Genomic DNA, 21,681 nt, shown 5'->3' on the forward strand with positions numbered 1-21,681 from the left:
CAATATAAAATTCGACGATATTCATCGTTTTTCTTATGATGTCAGTCCTATACATTTTACACTAAATATAATACAAAAACTTAAATTAAGTCTCAATCTTTCAATTTTTGTTTTTTAGTCTATATTTTCTTCTAAATGTAGTTTACTAATTTTATAATAAAAACAAAATAAAAAACTAATATAAATTATGTTAGAAGTCAAATACAAAATTTAATTAAATAAATTAAAAATTTAAAGATAAAATTGAGACTCAGATGAAATTGAGAAGACTAATATGAGTGTTAATTGGAAAAATAATACATATAACAACAACAAAAATTAGTGAAAATGGGAAATAGGAAATTGCGAATTAGTAGATAGAGTCACAAGGTACGCCATCCAAGGAAGCTACGTGGGAGGCACATTTTGTCGATTTGTTGTAGAAAATTAAATCACAAGTTTGCGTGGTACACATTAAATTATCGGCTTGATACAGTGACAGGTAAGTGCCGCAAATTTGTCTTAACAAAAAGTTGCTCTATTTTTTATTTGAAAAAAAATGAAAGCGATATTCCATGTCTTCATTCTAGGATTTATATAACAGATCAGATTCATCGTGATAAGAATATTATGATCCATACGTAGTATTCATTCAATATATATATAACAATTAACAAACAAAAAAAAATAGTAAAATGTAAGTTTAAGTACTAAAATCGTTCTTAAGGTTTGGGATAAAAATTAAATTATTCTCGATTTTTTTTGTTATTAAAATCATCTCCAACGTTACAAAACGTTATAAAATTGTCCTTTTGTCCATAAATAAAATTTTTCGGACAATTTTGTCCTTAAACAAAAATTAAAAGTCTCTTCACCTTCACCACTACCCGCTGCATTATCATCATCATCACCATCGCTACACCATAACCACCAATAATCCAGCAACACCAACGGCAACAATAAAAAATAAATCAACAAAAATTTCAAATTAAACAATTCAGCAATCATCAACTATAATTTCAGATCCAAAATTACCAACAACATAAATTAAAAAATTTAAAAAAGAAGAACTCATATGTTCTTCACAAAAAAAAAAAGAAGAAGAAGAGAGAAAGAGAACAACGCGAAGAAATTGGGAACAAGAACTTAAAATTGCAGTATCTCACATCACAAAATAGAAGCAACGGATTAATTTTGAGTTAACCAACATGATCTCACTAACGAAGCTATTATCCACTGCCACCAAAAATAGCCTTGAGCTTCTTCACTTCAGAAAGATCAAGTAACGTAGTCTTAGTGATCAAATCAGAATTCAAGTTGCTACCAAACAACGCAACATCAAGAACAGACATCATCACCATTCATATATAATAGAAGCTTCATCATTCTCCTCTTCACCTTCCTCACCCCACCACCACCACCCCCACTATCATCATCAACATCAGAACCCACCACCATCCCCACCTCAAAAAATCATAACTCAGAATAATCAACAAATTCAGCAACAACAATATTCTAAATTTAAGCCAAATAATAGAAAATTAAATTAAAGATATTCCATAACAAATTTCACTAAAAATTCAAAAATTGTACAACAAAAATCCAGTCCAAAGAAGAAGAAGAGGGCGGTGAGGGCAAGGAGGCGGAACAGTGGCGGATCACAAGAAGGAGGAGGAGGAGGAGGAGGAGGAGGAGGAGGAGTGGCGGATCACAGGCGGCAGGAAGGCGGTGCGGCAGTGCGACGGGACGGCGGTATAGCAGTGCGGCGGTGCGACTTCCCTTTCCTCCCCCTCCCCCCACCCCCAACCCCTTCAACAGCGGCCATGGCGGTGGTGACGCTCCCCTCGGTGGCTCACTCCCTCTCTCGCGCTGTCTCTCTTCTTGGCTCAACTCTGATTCGCGACGGCACTCTCTCTCCCTCTTCCCTTTGATGGCGACAATGACAAGCAAGGCAGCTGGGCATGGCAGCGGCGGCGCTGGACATGGCCTCCCTCTCTTCCCTTCTCAGCTCTCCGTCACTCTCTCCCTCAAGCCCCCACCGTTTCTTTCTTTCTTTCTTTTTGTTTCCTGAAGTCGTTTCTCTCTTTCCTTTATTTTTTATTTATTTTATTTTATAATTATATTTATTTTATTTTATAATTCTTTTAATGAGGGGTAGTTTGGTAATAAAAAAATAAAATTGGTAAAAAGGATGATTTTAAAGCGTTTTTGAATATTGAGGATGATTTTAATAAGAAAAAAAAGTCGGGGACGATTTTGATTTTCGCCCCTTACCTTAGGGACGATTTTAGTACTTAACCCAAAAATGTACAACTTAAACAGGTCGATTAAAAAAATCTAAAACAAATTTAAAAATTAATTTTAATATATATATATATATTTAAAAATTAATTTTGATATATATAGCTTTGAAAGTTACCTGATTTGGGCTTCAATGTGAGGTCCAAACTCTTTCTGAAATAACATTCGACTTGTGCTGGTGCCGAGGTGCCGCCGTCCGAGTTCTTCCTAAGGAGGTGGGGACGGTACCTGTAAGAGATTTCAATACTTAAGTTAGTAAAAATTTTGAACAAGTTTTTAGTAGATTGAGACTTGAATATATTTGAGAGTGTTAGTGTATTTATAATAAAATGGGTAACTATCTTTTAAAGTAATTTTACCTTTGTAGGTGGATAATTATTTTTTTTTATCTTAAAAGTTTATTGAGATCTACCTTCTAAAGGAGGTAGAAATAATAAGAGATATTTAAATAAGTAAGACTGAACTTTCTTATCATACCCGACTTCTTAAGATATAAACATATATATGTATGTGTCTTTTAAGTTATACTTATTTTACGATATATATTTTTTTAGACACATTATTAGATATTATTAAAACGGAAGGAAAAAAAACATATAAATATGTAATGAGCTTCCTATATATATTTTTACCGGTGAATCACTATTCAATATTACTATATCCAATATATACAATAAATATTACAAGTCGAAGTCAAAATAAATGTATAATAAAACTTTAAAAAGGATTACGGGGTTAGGATTTAAATGAAATTTATTTTTAACTTTTTATTTATATTCATATTTCTTATAATTAGAATTATTAAGTGATTATATTTGAATTAGAAGTATTTATTATTTTCTTCGTATAGAAATACAAATTCATAGTGTGTGGTTTTATCATGGTTTTAATCAATATCGTTAATTGAATAGTTGATATTAGAAGTGTATATGATTCGATCGAATTTTAAAGTCTCATTTTATACTTGAAATGTTAGGAAATTTTGAGTTGTTTAGTAGTAGTCCAAGTTAGATATGACAAAAAAACATCTGACCTAAAAAAATCACTTAATTAAATTTGGACTAGAATTTGAATCACTTGATTCAACTTAGTCAGATAATATGTTAACAAAATATATATGCTACACATTCAGTCACTCATAGTACACTAAATTGGAATAAGTTCTATAGTAGTCTCTGAAATTCATGCAATTATTTAATGTGGTCTTCAAAATTTCACTTTCATCAATGTAGTCCTCTAGATTCAGTTCTGGACACCATAGTAGTCTTTGGACATCTTTCTAGTGATAAGTCAATTGCCTCATGCTGATGTGACATCACTTTGTCACGCTCATGGTCCTAAAATGTTGCTGTTTTGGTTTGGTGCCCAGATGTGTATAAAATAACACTATTTGGATGATATGTAGCATGTAAAATAATTTCTCTCCAACATAAACAGTTTGTTCATCTTCTCCACCCCACCCTTCCACTTCTTCGCCTTCTCTTCATCATTAGTATTGCCGTAAGATTCTATTAGTAGGGTTAAAAGATTTGAAATAAGAACTCATCCGACTCAAGGCTCATTTAGTTGTTAATCTCCACGACAAGCACGAGGTTCTAACATTTTCATTGTTTGTTAAGGTAACTATTTTTGTTATTTTTTTTCAATGCAATCATGGTTCTTCGTCATATTTGAGTTGCGAGTGTGATTAGGGTTTTCTCGTTGAGGAATTCATTGTAATTTCTAGGTTTTGGTTTTGTTTAAAGTAAGATGGATTTTGTGGGAATGCTCTGTTTTAACTGAATAGAACAAGAGTAGGGTAAACAATGGTCATAGTGTTAGAAAAATATATGTTCTTATGGTGTTGAATTTGTTTTTATTATGCATTAGTAGGCTAGAAAAATCTGTTTGTATTAAGTGTTGATTTTGAAATTTTTGCATATGAAAGAGATTTGGACATCATGTTTTATCATGGGGTGATTTAAAAAAAATGTAGAAGGGATAATAGTATATTCTCTAGATAATAAGGCTTGTTTAGGTGATCTAGATGTAGATACTCTAGATGCCTTTTACATAAGAAACTACCATAAAGAGCTTGAATATAGTGACATAAAGCAATGCTGGTAGCATGTTCTTAGAAAAGGCTTGAAAAATGAGTTGAAAAACTTAAACAGTGATAAGAAGATAAGAGAGATGGTGAATTGTGCTAGAAAAATTGATGGAGCAATTGGTGTGCACTTGAAGCATAGAATATCAATGCTAGAGATTTTAAAGGATAATAAGGCAGTTGTATATTTAGATGATGATGATGATGGAGAGGGGTGCAATGCTACTACATAGGTTTCTAAAAATCCCCCCAAACAAAACTTATGCACTCATGGTTACTCCCACCACTAATGAAAAGTCCATTCCACCAATGGCCAATTCTAGACCCAATAGGCATAGTAATTCTAGTCCGAACAAAAAGAAAAATTCTCCAACAAAAAAAAATAGAAACATCATCCTCAAAAATTAAAGTTGCAACCACATCCAAAGTCATACAGCTACCACCAGTTTCAAAGACTCCAATCCAACTCAAGCAGCCCATAAACAACACCAACTCTCCCAAGACAACTAAGTCCACCAAAAACAACCAACTCACCAAGTCTACCAAGTTTAGCATGTACGCCAAGTCAGATAAGCCCAATAAGTCGAAACAATCCAAGAAACCAGTATATCTACGAGACCCTGTATAAGATCTGCTACTAGAGAATTCAAGGGTAAAGTCTTTAATAATGAAATTCTCTTTAAAGTGTCTTCTGACTCTTAATGAAAATGTAAAAAATAGTTATTTTAGGTCAGGCCCTGATGAAGGTAATTTTTGTGACTCTGATACTTCATGACATGAGGTCAAGATTGGGGGTAGGAATAAGAAAAAAAATCCAAAAAGATATAAAAATTAGAAATGTCCATCCACTATCTAAAAAAAAGGATAAGATACCAGTTAAAGATGATGCATTGGTGCAGGATATTAATACTGATGAAGTTGATTTTGGATTTCTTGGTAATTTTTCTAAAGGTGCAGAATATGGCTTAGATCCTGGTGTTGATTTAGATGGCATTAACTCTTGGCACTCGAAAGAGATAAAGAATCTTCCAAATCAGAATATGGGCTACAAGAAGACTATGATTTTGATGATACATGTCCTATGTTTAGGGAGAGTGCAAGGTTTGAAGAGTTGCATCATGAGATTAGTATAAAATTTGGAACCACGTAGAATTTTAGAGAAACCATTTGAGAATATACAATTTAAGAGGGTAGGCATATAAATCTGGAGAAAAATGATAGGATAACATGAAGGTTAGTTTATAAGGTTAAGAAGTATCCATAGGTGGTTTATGCGTTAAGGGACCATGAAGACTGACTCAAGAGGATATTTTTGGCATTTTCGAGCTAAATGGCAAGATAGTAATCTTGTCACGATCAAAGATCTGAATATTAGAAGAATTATATAATGCCGGTCTTGGACATCAAAAAGACCAAGAGTGCGTCTAAAAAAAACAGTAGTGCTAAAGTGGCAGCAACTCATAAGGCTTATTGGGATAAGTCAGGGCAACAAGAGACTCAATAGTATTTTCAAGTCTAGTATAGGACATAAATTTAATATTTATTTTCAAAATTTTTAGGTCTATGTTTAGTTTGTTTTGTTGTTACAGTTTGTTAGAAGATTTGATTTAGTTTTGATTTGCTTAGTAGTATTTTTAGGAACTTCAATTTAAATTAAGTTATCTTGTCTTTAGAAGATTTAAATTTAGTTATCTTTTCTTATCTTTTAAGCTAATATCTTAGGAGTCTATTTAAATACTTTTTGTGAGATAATTTACACAATTTTTTATGAATAAATTTTTTGGGTGTTAATATACTTTTTTTTATGTGTGATCAAGTGAGGTGAGTGATTTGCGTAACTTGTTTCAAGAAAAAAATTGAAGGATCCAACCTAAGGTAATTCTTTAGTGTTAGTTCTTTCAATTTTTATCCTTCTGATCCAGGTTGTCAAGGACATATTTTTTGAAAGTCTAGTAGAAAAAATCTTTCAGTGACCTAGGTAACTAAGAACAGATTTCTTAGAGGTCTAGTAGAAAAACCTTTATCTATTTTTTGTGTTTCTATTGTGTCTTTTTGTGTGTGTCTTTTCTTAACTCCTTCATTCTTCATCCATCTTTTCTGTCTCTTTTCTTATTCCTTCAATTTTATCTGTATTTTTTTTATCATCTGGTATTAGTTATAGGTCATAGGTAAATTCTTATTTATCTACACGATTCACGATTTAAGGTTCTTGTTTAGTCTCTTTGTTTTAATTTTTGTTTCTACAATTTTACTTTAGAGTCAAATTAAAAAAATAAAAAATTCCAAAAAAATATTTGTATAATTTTTTTGTTTATCTTTTATGTCTGTAATTTTATTTTACTAAATTTTTATAAAAAAATATGAAAAAAATAGAAGAGGTTGTGTTATTGAAGTGAAAAAAAAGAACAGAAAAAGAGGAGAAAAATGTCATACAATTAACAAGGTTATTTCAAAATTTTAAATTTAATTCAAATTACTCTGAAATATCAATTGAGATTAGAAATTCTCCTAGTGTCTCTGTAACTCTAAAAAAGTGTTTATCTTTGTTTTGTGTTCTTTGTCATATAATTTGATTTTTGTTTCCTGTCAAATTAAAAGTTTTTATCATTAAGTTTATTTTAGTTTGGTCTTTCTATTCTTTGATTTTTGATGTGTAACTTGTTAAAGCAATCTAAGAGTGAAAAAATTCATGTGTAGTGAGTTAAAAAGGGATAAAAGCCACAAATTGAGTGCAAATACGGGTAACCTAATTCAAGTGATACATGAAAGAAGATTGATCTGAAATCATTTTTATCCTTTTTTCAGATTTTCAAATCAGAAACAACGAGGAATGAGAATTGTGATAGTGACGATGAAGGAATCTCATATGCGAGAAAAGGTTTTATATTTCAAATTCCTGTATTTAAAGGAAGGAATAATGCTGAAGCTTATTTTGAGTGGGAGAGGAATATAGAGTCAATTTTTGCATATTGCATCCTTTCAAAGAAAAAGAAGGTTTGACTGGTAGAAGCCAAAATTTTTTATGATGCTTGTATTTGGTGGAATGAGTTAGAAAGATTTAGAAGGTGCGAAAAAAGACTAATTTACAACTGGGAGAAGATAAAGAAAATCATGAGAAACCGATTTGTGTCATCATCATACCACAATGAATGTTTTGAAAAAAATTGTAAGTTGAAACAAGGTTCACAATAAATGAAGGAGTATCAGAAGGAGTTTTTACATTTATGGACAAGGCTAATTAAAAAGAGTCCTGAGAATCTTATGGCACAATTTTTTATTGGATTAAACAAAGAAATTACAGATAAGGTCGAATTTCACTATTATGTAACAATGGAGGATTTAGTTTCTTTGGCCATTGAAGTGGAGAAGCAGCATCAATATATGGTAGCTTAATTTTCTTTGAACTCCAATTCTATATGGGGTTCTAAAGGAGCAAAGTTTGAAAATAAGACAAAATTCAAAGTTCTAAATTACAAGAAGAATCTTATAGATCGATATAAGAAGAAGAGCTCTTCTAAGTCTATCTTTAATTCTTCTTCAAAGCCAGTAATGAAAAAAATTGTTAAGTATGTTATAGATGGAGATGTGTACTTAGAGGAACTAAATGTGTAGAATTTTTAAATGGGTCATTAGGATGAGAGCAATTTGAAAAACAAGAGAAAAAGAAAAAGAATTTGAGAGAACAAGAAACTGAGAAAGAGAGTGAAAGTTTTGAGTAAAAAAAATCAATATTTGAGTGGAAGCGATAGTTTTGAAAGAAAAAAAGAGAATAGTAAGAGAGAGAAATCAATGAAAGAAAAAGAAGTTGAGAGCAATGAACACACTGGTCTAAAAAGTTCTAGTTTAGGTAAGAGTGCATTAATGTCATTGAATTTCAAAGAGCCTTTACTTTCTCATATATCAAACCATGAATTGTCTATTATTTTTATGAAAACTTTTCAAGGTTTTGTATATTTATTGATAAATTATGAAGACCTTAATATAAATGGAAAAAAAGAAAGACAACTAATTCCAAATTTTGGTGAGCAGTTACATGGAATGTCTTAAGTATTCAACATACAGTAAGATATTGTATGTTTTGCATTCAATAGTTTAAGGAATCTTGAACGAAAGACATGCAAAGTGGACTAAGTTGCTGCATTATTTTTCATATGTGGTAACACAAGGTAATGAGAATATGATTGCTAATGAGTTGTCTATAAAATATGATTTAATCACAACTCTTACTCCTAAGTTATTAGTATTTGATTATATAAAAAAATTTTATGCAACTAAATCTGATTTTTATTATATATCTATTGCTGGTGAGATTATTAGTTTCAAATGCTATAGTAGAATAAAAGAAAATCTCGAAATATATTATCTATATAATTTTTTTAGCTTTATAGACATAGGAGTGTTGATGGAATTTATTTTAATTTTATTGCATGAAAGAAAGTTGAATCTCAAGCTTTCTTGAATATGTTATGTATTTCTTTACTTATTCCTACTCATACATGGATTGATATTTCTATGAATTTTTTGCTAGGTTTGTCTAAAGTTAGAAAACGTAAATATATCATTATTTTTTCTGTGGGTAGATTTAATGTGACGATATTTTTAATTGCAAGTCCAAATATAATAGATTTTACATACATTGTTGAGTTGTTTTTCAAAGATTTGGTTTATGTACTAACTTATGCTAGTTGTGGGAATGATAAAATATTACATGTTAAGAGTGTTATTTCTTATAACTGATATTTATAACTTTGTTGGTTGTTATTCCTGTGAATCTCTAAATATTTTTAAGTCTTTGACTATTTTAGAATTATTATTTTTGCCTTTAAGTAATGATGTTATTTTAGATAGTGAAAATAACATTGAAAAGATTGAACTTGCACACATGAGGGACATAGCCACAATTTAGTGGGTAAAGAAGAGTCATCAAACCATAGTATTCAAACCCAAAAATTGGGTTTAGATTCATTGGAGGAAAGAAGAGCTTCTCATTCAGAGAAAAATAACACTTGTTACTAGAAAAGATGGTCCATTCCAAGTATTAGGGATTATCAAGGACAATTTCGGTAAGAATAATTTTTTTGGTAAGTCATTTAGTCTGATTTTGCTTAGTGTATCTAGTTTTTCTCTTTTTGACAAATATGCAGATTTGATGATGAATTTTTTTTAAGAAGTAGATAATGATACATACTCAAGAGGGTATTTTTGGTATTTTAGAGCTAAAGGGCAGGATGGTAATCTTGTCATGTTCAAAGATCTGAATACTAGAAGAATTAAACCATGCCGATTTTGGACATCAAAGAGAAAAAGAATGCGTCTCAAAAAAATAATAGTGCGAAAATGATGGCAACTCATAAGGCTCATTGGGCTAAGTCAGGACAGAAAGAAGTCCAACAGTGTTTTTCAAGTCTAGTGGAAGACACAAATTTAATATTTATTTTCAAATTTTTAGATATATGTTTAGTTTATTTTGTTGTTAGGGTTTATTAGAAGATTTGATTTAGTTCTGATTTACTTAGTATATTTTTAAAAATTTTAAATTTAAATTAAGTTATTTTATCTTTAAGAGATTTAAATTAAGTTATCTTATCTTATCTTGTAAACTAATTTGTTAAGGGTATATTTAAACACTTTTTGTGAGACAATTTACATAACTTTTGATGCACATTTTTTTTATGTGTGATCAAGTGAGGTGAGTGATTTGCTTTACTTGTTGCATGAAGAAATTTGAAGGATCCAATCTATAGTAATTCTTTAGTGTTAGTTGTTTTAATTTTCATCCCTCTGATCTAGGTTGTCAAGGACAGGTTCTTTGAATATCTAGTAGAAAAAATTCTTCTGATGACGTAGGTTGCTAAGAACAGATTTTTTAGAGGTGTAGTAGAAAAACCGTTATCTATTTTTTGGATTTTTGCTATGTGTCTTTTCTTATTCCTTCCAATTTTGTCTGTATCTTTGTTTTTCCTTTTAATTCATTTGTATCTTTTCTTATTCTTTCAATTTCGTTCATATATTCTTATCAATGACACTTATTAGCAAATTAAAACCTTTAATAATGACTACACCTATTCTAGATAGAATAAAAATAGGCCTGCTAGCCATGGAGTCATATAAGGGAACATATAATCATCACATTAATTTCATACCTGGCCAACCATTATGGGAGCAACCAGAGGAATATAACAAGCCTCATGCACCAAAAATTAAAAAGAAACTAGAAAAACTCAAGATAAAGAGAAAGATGGATGCGAATAAAAAGTGTAAAGGAAGATCTAAAAAGCCTAAATCTAATCCCAAAATTGACAATAGTAATATTCATCTGAAGAGGAAACTAAGAACATTTACATGTAGTTTTTGTGATGAAAAAAGACACACAAGGAGAGGCTACAAGAAAAAAAGATGGTTGATGCTCTTGCAATTACTGCCGCTGCTGTTACTGCTACTGCTAAGAACAAGAAAAATGAAGGAGGTGCTCCTGCATCTAAGCAGCCAGTTGAGTAGGCTCAACATAATGGTGATTTGGAGACAATAATTAGGTTGTGCAACCTTCTATAAATACTCCAACTAGTTTTGATGCACAACCTGTGGAGATAGATTTATGTCAGCCTATTACTGCCTCTGAACCAGAAGATTCTTAGCAGTTTTATAAATATTTGCGTAAATAAATTTATTTTATTCATGTGAATGGCAATTGATGTCTAATGATCATAAGTCCTCCAAAGTTGTCTCTAAGAAGAAGATCTTTTCCACCATCAACCTCTGGCCTAGTCAATCCCATGCAGGGTGCTAATTCAGAGACAGCATCAAGACTTGCCAATTACATGGAGTTCGTCCCAACTCTAGGATTTAAGGTTCCAAAAAAAAGAAATGAAGAATTTGAAGACTTTAATGTAATGTGTATAGGAATTTTTGTTTTGTTATAAAACTTTATGCCTTGGGTTATGTTTTGTTGTGAAACTCTTTGATTGTAGTTACTTTCTTTAGCACACCACTGCTAAATCAATACTCTAAGCTTGATTGAGTGATTTGAATTGAACCATGACATTTATATTAATACTAACATGCTTTATGCTTTGAATTAATTATGCTGCCTTTTTTAGCATACTTTTCTTTTTGGAGAATGAACAAACTACATTAAATTCATGATTAAATAGGTATTCATTACATCAATAAATACTATTCAAGATATTTTTATTCCATAATCAGAATTTTTATATTTTCACTCATCATTCATTCAATATATACATTAGCCACCAACTCTTTTCAATCAAAACTTACAATACAGAAATACCATCAATACTATCATACAGAAACAACTACCACTAATAACTGGACAACTAATTTTTGACTTTTTAACATCTTCCTTCAATCTCCCAAGCCTCCAATCAATGTTTATCTTCACTTAAGAATTGTCTTTAATAAATTCTGGTTTTTCAACTGGTTTATCATGTTTAGTTTTTGTCCACACAAAAAGTCCACACAAATTCTTTTCAATTGTCTGTAATAAACCAAACATATAACAAACTCACTCAAGTCTTAGGAAAGAACAGTGACAAGAAAAAGATTGACAACCAAAAAATATTTGTTTGGATTTGAATCTGTTCTAGACCACTTGAGAACTGGACAATAGCCATAATCACACCATTTTGACACCTGCGAGTTTTTGCTCCTATTTTGCGTTCTTGTCCAGTACCCATTAGATGGTGAGCAAATAGAGCTTCTAGCTATAGTGCTACTACCACCCATAATTCATATGAAGAAGAAAAAAGTCACTTTCTGAAGATTTGAAAAGTTAGGCTGAAATATAGAGGGAGGACCAAATTGGGTCCAAATTGAAATGTTGTCAGCTAAGCTAATTGTTACACCATCCAACATGGCAAAGTGATGCCACGTCAGTGCTACAGCAGCTAGCTCATTACCGAAAAAATGTTCAAGGACCATTATGGTGTCCCAAGCTGAATTTGGAGGACTACAATGGTGCAATTGGAATCTTGAGGACCACATTGGGCAATCGCATGAATCTGAGATACTGCTACGGAGATTTACTCCTCTAAACTGCCTCTCTCTCAATTATAATTAGGGCACACATTCTCAGCCCTTTCTCAATTTCACCGTGACCTAAACACCCATTGTCACCAGCCTCTCTATATTGCATTGCTTTTCTAGACTTTTTTTCTTCTCCATGCCATTGCAAACCTTAGTGACGAAGCTTTGTGACGCCTTCAGTAATTAAATCTCACAAGTCTCTCTCTTTCACACACCCAAACCTTCCTTCCTTTCTTTTTCCATCCCAATAAGGATTCTCTTTGCCACTTAAACACTGATGGTTGATCTATTCTCTTCTACTATTCTTTACCTCTCCCAATCGCTGTTTTTTTGTTGTTGTTGATATAGTCACTGATCTAGTCCTTTGTTGTCACCTCTCTTTTCTCTCCCCATTGATCTGCCTCTTCGCTGTTGACGTTGTTAAGTTGTTATTGTCAGTGGTGTTTTCTGCTTCCTAGTCTCTCATCAAATTTTTTTGTTGTTATAGATCCAATCATTGCTTTGTTCTTATTGTCATTGTTGGGGTTCTTTACTCTCTGGTCACTACCTATGTTCTCTATTACCGCATCTCTTTTCTTTCCATTATATGTCTCGTCACTGTCGTTGATATTAAGTTATTTTCGTTGCTGTGTCTGTTCTCCAATCCCCTTTTCTATTGCCTTTATTCGATTTGTACTATGAAATCAAGGTTGAAGAGGTGAAGGGAAGATAGAGGAGGAAGGTGGTGGGAGTGGTGTTAATGACAATTGTAGAGGCCCGATCTTAGTCCGATATACCCAGTTTAACTTGGCCTGAAGAAGTTGAAATTTCATTGAGTCTTGAGACGGATAAGAGTCTTAAAGGTATGCCCAATCAATATTTAGGATCGGGTCTAGGTGGAGACAAACTCGGTGTTGTCCGGTCATGAATACCTGTAATTGACATTAATCTATTATTTTTATAAGTATTGTATATGTCCTTAAAAATTTCATCAATGTTCAATTAAGACTAAACTAGATATAATAAAATAATATATTTTTGTATAAGATAATATATAATAAAATGACATTTTTAAATTGGTTTTTCAATAACAAACTAAGTGATTTACCAATTTTACTAACTTTTTGCAACCAATTGTTAGCCTGGATTGGACCGACTCGATGATTACTTTATAGTATCTTGGTTGAACTTGTTAGTTCATTCCGATTCTTAAAACAATGGAGTTTTGTAATTTATGTTCAAATTTCGGATTCATAATTGATTGATTGCATACTTGCATATATCCTGATTAGATATTGACTAGTCTTTATTAATTTTTGAGATTTGTTTTTCAAAGTTGTTGTCTAAGATTAAAATTGTCTCTAGTAGTTTTTGTTTTCAAAATCGTCTCAAATGTTGCGATACATTTTTAAATGATTATTCTATTAAAAAATATTAAATTTTGGATGAATTTACCCTTACTAAAAAGAAGTACAAAATAAAAAATTCCATTCCACCCTAATTCCCACCTCCAACCCCTCATTTTTACCATAATTCTAACCCTATGTTGTTTCTTCCATTTCTTGCTGAATGTAGAAATAGCTTTTCAAAAGCTCCTCCATCATCCTCCTCCCTTCTTCTCAGAAAAAATTAGCTTCTCAAAAACTCTTCCACCCTATTCTAAGTGTACTTCAGCTCGTAATTCAATTCTTCTTGCCATCATCAAAGGTGAAGGTATCTGAGAGGGTGCTGTCGGCATGGACCATGCAGGAGTATCGGTGATGCTCAACGAAGACGAATGTGAAAATGGTGACAGCTGGTGAAAAAGGAGAAAGGAATTTGCTACTGTTGTTCTCACTTTTGCTATTCACTCCTCACATCTGTCATTTTTCTTTCATTACCCTCACATAGTGATGAAATGAGGATGATTATATTATATGGACGATCAACCATATACATATGGATAAGATAACGAATGATCGAAAATGAAAGAGAAAAAATCAAAGTAGCATTTATTGTCGAAAAGAGAATGGAATTTCACTTTAAATAATTTGGACATATATAAAAAAATAGACAAAATATTTAATTAGAATAGTCAATTAAGTGAAAAGTGGACTAATAGTTAGAGACTGAAAAAGATTTAAAAAAGGTCCTATATTAAGTGGTCAAACAAAATATATGTATAAATAATTCTATCAAGGTTCTAAAAATTGCCGGACTGGATTGACTGGTTTAATTGGATTAATCAAAAATTGATTAGTTAGTCAGTCTGGTCTACCTATAAAATCGTCCTACAAAAAATTGGCAAAAAACTCGATCAAACTGGTGACAAACTGGCCGGATTTCAGCAAGTACCGGTTTTCCTCCCAAGCCACGGAACGACGTCGTTTTGACGCTGGTGAAAAAAAAGAAGGAAAAAAGGCTGAAATAAAATAACGTTGCTGAATGCTGAGCCCACTTTCCTCTTTGAAGAGAGTCTCCTGGTCACCTCCCAACCCTAATTCTCTTTGCAACCTTCTTCCTACAAACACTGTCATCTCCAACAAACGCCGAAGCGTCACCGTCACGGGTCGAAGCGTCACCATTGCAGATCGAGGCATTTCTTGCGGATTGAAGCGTCACCATCACCGAAGCGTTGGCGTCGTTTGGTTGTCAGCTTCGCGTCGTCGTGGTCGTCGGCTTGTCGTCGTCACCGAACCGTTACTGTCACCGAAGCGTTGGTCGTCGTCTGGCTTTGGCCTTTTGTGCTTCTCCGCGGTGAGTTCTTCAATCTTTTTGTTTTTCCCAAAACGGTATGAATTGAGCATATTTGAGTTAATGGGTTTTTGGTTTTTTCAATTAAATTTTTATTCAGTAAAAAATTTTGGGTAGATTTGAGTTTAGAACTTCGGATTTAGAATTCTTGGTAGATTTGGGTTCTTATTGTTGTTCTGTTTAAGTTCAATTTTACAATTATGGACAAATTTGGGTTTTTGTTTTGTTTAAGTTCAATTTTAGAATTCTGAATTCTAAATTCTGAATTTGGAATTTTGGTATTTTAAATTTTGCTAATAAATTCAATTTTGGTCTGTTGAATTCGGCTATATTGAGTTTTGGTGAATTAACTGGATGATATGCTAAATTTAATTATGTTAAATGCCATGTGAATTGTATGAATTGATATATTCGTCTGGATTTTAGTTTGCTGTCATTCTGAATTTAGATGGAACAACTACAAAATGATCAGCAACCACAATATAATGCTATACAAAAATCTCAGACATTTTGTGTTTATTATTTATATGCGTTTTGATTTTTTTTAATTATAAATTTTGATATTTAAAGTTGTTTATGACTTTTTAATGATAAATTATGAATTATTCATTTTGTAAAATTGTTAAATTTTAAAATTTTATTAATTTAAAAATTATTAAACTTAAATTTTTAAAATTATGTATTAATTTTTTTATAATTTTAATATTTTATTCTATATTTAATTAAACTGATTTAACCACCGTTCAACTCCAATTAAATTATTAAATCAAGTCACTATCGGTCCGACTCTCTTAACCTTAGATTCTATTACAAATATCATACATAATAACGAACAATAACATTTTGTTGTTCATTTTATATAGCCAACCTCATTTATTAGTAGAATAAGATTTTGCTAGTTGTCATTGTTGTTATTTGAGCAATTATGTTTATGTAATCTTAACGTCCAAGTTTTATAGCGTCTATCAAGCAATTGGCCGTTAATTATAGACAATTGGTTTGCCCAATAATTGGTCCAAAGTTTCTTTAATAATCAAATTTCAAATAATTAAAACAAGGTGTGAATATAATTGTTTCCCCACTTTTCGCTATTGATAAATCAATATTGAGCAGAAAACGAGTTGGTTAAGTAACATATTTGCTACAACCAGAATAACTAAATCAAATCTTATCCCTCAAGAGTGAATAATTATTATTTCTAGATTCACAAAAGATATTAAAACTTTTATGCCGCCTTTAGTTTCAAGAACATGGCGTAATAAGATAAGATATTTAGAATAAAAAATAAAAAATAAAAATACAAAAATTTAATATTTTTATATTTTATTTAATAATAAATTAAAATAAATTATAAAAATCTATTTTATTTATTTTTTTATTAAAAATTTTAAAAAATATATAATTATAAAAAATTAATAAAAATAATAAAAAATAAATTATATTTTTATATTTTTTCTATCAAAATAAATATAAAATATGTTAATTTAATATGTTTATCTATATTTTAATTATCAAATACAATTTTATATTTTTATATTTTTGTATCAATGTGCAAAGACTATAAATGAACGCAACCTAAAAACGAAAACAACCAATTTAGTCAAATGTTCACTTATATAGTGATGGAACTTTCAAGACAGTTATAGACTACATGATCACAATAAGGACTATTTAAGTTACTTATTCATCTCCATTTTCTTTCCATTTACACTACTTTTCTTGCTTATCACTATCCTGGAACCAAATTATCTATTATTTTCCATATAAAAAACCATCAATTTTGAAAGTGTTATATTAAAAAAGTCAGTTTTATCTGTATACAATGTTTGTTTGTTTGTTTGTGTTTTTTGTGGGGAAAAAAATTGATTGGTTCGATCTGAGCCAACCGAGGTGTTGTGAAGATAATTAGGACCTAACACCTAAGGTCTTTGAATAAAGGGTTTAAATATAAACGATATTAGTTATATAAAAAATTAACTCTTAATATAAAATATATACTAAAATATAATATATACATTAAAAATAAATTAAATAACATATATATTTATACATAAATATACTATATAAATATATAATAATAGATTAATAACTACTTTTTTCACAGAGATTGTTAAATTTTTTTGTGACTCATTTTCTGGTGACTTAAATAAATTTTTAGTGATTATAAAAGATTCATTTTTTTATTTTAGTGTTTATAATTTTATTATATTTTAATCTAGTAAAATTTAAAAGATCATTATTTTAATTCATATTATTTGTTTGTTTCATTAAATGTTGATATAACAAGACTTATCACATAGACACTTAACATGTAACGTTAATATTTAACAAAATATATTAAGAAATTATTTAATTTTTTAATTTATTTGTAGTTAACATATGTATTAATTATAATCACAAATTATACTATTTTAAATTAAATGACTTATATAATGGCGATCTTATTTATTGCTATAAATTATGAGTTATGCTAAATTGAATAAGTCATAATTACTTTTAATTTGGAATTAAAAAAGAATAAATCCAAAAGATTAGATAATTTTCTTCCGAATTTTAGATATATTATCTTTTGGACTTGAGATACTATTTTATTTGGGTTTCAGAATTTAATGGATGTCATGCTTAAATATAAAAAGTACATTCAAACTAACTTGGATTGATTGAGTGGTCAACTCACTCGTTTGTTTAAACAAGTATTGAGGGTTCGAATCCTAACATATATGTGTATACTATTTTTTTTATATGTGTCTTGATCCCAAATATTAGAGCAGTTAATTAATAAAATTAGAAGAATTTAATTAATTTATTGATCATGGCACATATCTATAGATTTAACATACTTACCATAAAAACATTTTTTATGCACACGATTTAATTTGTGAATATAAATCCCGTTTTTTTAAGAAAAAAAAGTTCTTCGTTTGTTTATTTTTTTTTTATACCATTCTTTATGGATTCATTCTTTTAACAAATTCATTATGTTTTTTTATGTTTTACGTGGATTGAATTATAATGATTGATTCTAATCTTAACAGATCAAAAAAATTTTGGCACATGAATTTATTGCATAGTTATAATGATATTTTTTTTTAAGGTCGGAAAAGATACCATTAAGATTTAATTCTTTTTGCAATTTAAATATTTTTTAATTGTTATATAATAAAACTAGTAGCAATTTAGATTATTATACCCACTTATTTTATAAAGATTTGATTTTGGTATAAATTGATTTAACATTATGCTGTCAAAGTAGCCTCTTTTGTAAAAATTGATTTATTTAAAACATTAAGAATATAGTAATATATAATTCATGCGAATATTGGTCAGCCCAAATAAAAGTCTATATTTTGTCAAATTATATACATATATTGATGGTAAATACATATTTGGGTAACTAATTAAGAATAAAGTAATGCTTATTATTTATGCGGACAATAATCGGCCAAAAGAAAGCTTATTGTTTGGCCAAATAATAAGTATTGCACACTTTTATTTATTTTCTATTAATTATGCGGTCAATAATCGGCTCAAAGAAAGGTGATTGTTTGGCCAATTAATTGAAAATATATGTGGTAATAAATATGTTGCAAAGTTTAAGTTTTCATGTGCACATTCAGTCTGTCCAAAGAAAAGCTTACTGTGTGACAGAAATTTTGACAATATTTGATTACTGCAATGAGAGTATCACTTACAGTTAATTTTTCTATCCAAAGATTGAAAATTAATATTGTTCTAGATATCTCAATGGATTTTTTCCCATTATTTAACTAATGTTTATTGTATGTTCTTTTGTTCTAATCTAGAAACTATGACTTCAACTACCAATATTTCTGCACAAATTAGCAGTATTCCTATGCTGAATAGTTCAAATTTTAAAGTTTGGAAGAATCCCATGGAGATCGTCCTCGATTATATGGATCTGGATATAGCTCTTCGAGAAGAGAAATTCACTTCCATTCCAGAAAATATCAATGAGGTTAAAATAGAGAAGTGGTAGAGATCTAATCGAATGAGCATTATGATCATGAAACGCCCAATTCCTAAGGCGTTTTGTGGCTCAATTATTGAGGATAAAAATCCCAAACAGTTCCTGAAAGACGTTGAAAAATTCTTTGCCAATAGTGAAAAGGCGGAGGCAATTAGCCTTTTGAGCAAACTTGTCTCCATGAGGTATAAAGGTAAAGGAAACATAAGGGAGTACATTATGGAAATGTCTCATCTTACTTCAAAATTGAAAGCACTGAAGCTAGAGTTGTCTGAAGATTTACGCGTACATTTCATTTTGATCTCTCTTCTTGTACACTTTGGACAATTCAAAGTGAGTTAAAATACTTTGAAGGACACTTGGTCCTTAAATGAATTTATTTATATCTCACTGTGTGCAAGAAGAAGAGAGGCTACAGTAAGATAAGATTGAAAGTGCTCACATGGCTTCATATTCTCAGTATAAAAAAAAAGCGTGATACTACTGCGGATGTGCCTTCTCAGTAGAAAAAGGCTAAGAAACAGGATCAAGTTTTAACCTGTTTCTTTTGTAAGAATGTAGGACACATGAAGGAGGATTGTACCAAATATGCCACTTGACGTGTAAAGAAGGGTATAATTCTTACTTTCGTTTGTTCTGATACTAGTTTAAGTTATGCAACTGTTGATACTTGGTGGGTAAATTCTGCTGCTACTACTCATGTAAGTGTTACTATGCAGGGTTGCCTGTGGAGCCGACCGCCAAGTGATACTAAAAGATACATCTATGTGCTAGATGGCAATATAGTTGCAGTCGAAGTTATAGAAATCTTTAGATTATATTCCACGAGGGAATTTTACTTGGATTTATTAGAGACATTTCATGTACGGTCATTTAAACTAAATTTAGTTTCTGTTTCTCGTTTGGACAAATTAGGTTATTTTTGTTCATTCGAAAACAATAAAGCCAGTCTCTTTTTATAATTCAAATAATATTTGCTCTGATCATTTGGTGAATAATCTATATAGGCTTGATTTTAATTCCTATAATAATGAAATACTGCAAACAGGTACAAAATGAAAACTAAATGAGAATTCGACATCATTATAGCACAAATACTTATGTCACATCTCTAAATAGAGAATTCAGAGGCTCGTGTTGGATGGAATTCTTGGACCCCTAAAATTGGCGAACTTTGAAGTCTGCTTTAAGTGCATAAAGGAAAAAGGGACAAACAAAAAGAAATTAGGTGTCGAAAAAGCTAAAGATGTCTTAGAACTGATACATACCGATATATGTGGCCCATTCTCTACTATCTCTTGGAATGGACAACGGTATTTTATTATGTTCATAGATGATTACTCTCGTTACGGGTATCTATATTTAATTTATGAAAAGTCCCAAGTCTTGGATGTTTTCAAGTCTTTCAAAACTGAAGATGAACTTCAACTTGGGAAGAAAATTAAAGCTGTCAAATCTGATCGTAGTGGTGAATACTATGGAAGATATGACAGTTCAGGTGAGCAACGTCCCGAGCCTTTCGCTCTTTTCCTAGAGGAGTGCGGTATTGTTCTACAATACACCATGCCAGGCAAACCTAGCATGAATGATGTTGCAGAGCGAAAGAACCGAACTCTTAAGGATATGGTGAGAAGTATGATTAGTCATTCTTCCTTTCTTGAATCACGCTGGAGAGAATCCTTAAATACCACAGTATACATCCTTAATAAGGTGCCAAACAAAGCAGTTAACAGAGCCCCTTATGAAATTTGGACTGGAAAGAGGCTCAATATAAAGCATTTGCATATTTGGAAATGTCCAGCTAAGGCATGACCCTATAGGCCGCATAAAAGAAAATTGGACTGAAAAACAATTAGTTACTACTTTGTTGGTTACGTTGAGCATTCACGGGGGTATAAGTTTTACAATCCTGCATCAAGGTCTATTTTTAAAACGGAAAATACGAGATTTCTTGAAGATGTTGAATTTGGGAGGGGGAGGGAAGGAAATATTAGGAATGTTGCTTTTTATGAGGATTCTATAACTGACAATGATCAGGTCTTTGTGCCTATTATTGTTTAAGACACAGTTATAGTACAAGAGCACAATGAGAATTGTTGAGTCTGCAGTGGAATTTGGACTTCTAATAGATACAAAGTAATATGAAATTGAACACTACCCACAATAATGCACTAACTATAACAAAGCCAATACGAGAAAATAGAATGTGAATTAACTTCTTTTCTTATTTTTGATGATGTTTGATGATGTTTAACTACATTGTTACGGAAATATATATAGTATCATCTATGCTATAATTTTAATGAATGAGAATAAAATCCTCCTATGAAAACTCTCTAGCTACAAGTTCTTTTCTATTAAAACTCCTTGCAAACCTTATTTTACTCCCTAAGTTTACTCTTAACCTTTCTTTTATTCTCACAATTCTCCACCTCGTTCACAATTTGAAATCCACTCAAATTTTGGACGATCAAAGTGTGGTATTCATATCCGGTTGCATCATTTTTACAATGACTGCCTACGTACCCTTGTTCAGGATCAAACCAATCGTAGTTCCTCTATTTATCCATGTAAT

This window comes from Arachis hypogaea, chromosome 6, assembly GCF_003086295.3.
Source record: "Arachis hypogaea cultivar Tifrunner chromosome 6, arahy.Tifrunner.gnm2.J5K5, whole genome shotgun sequence".
Lineage (NCBI taxonomy): Eukaryota > Viridiplantae > Streptophyta > Magnoliopsida > Fabales > Fabaceae > Arachis > Arachis hypogaea.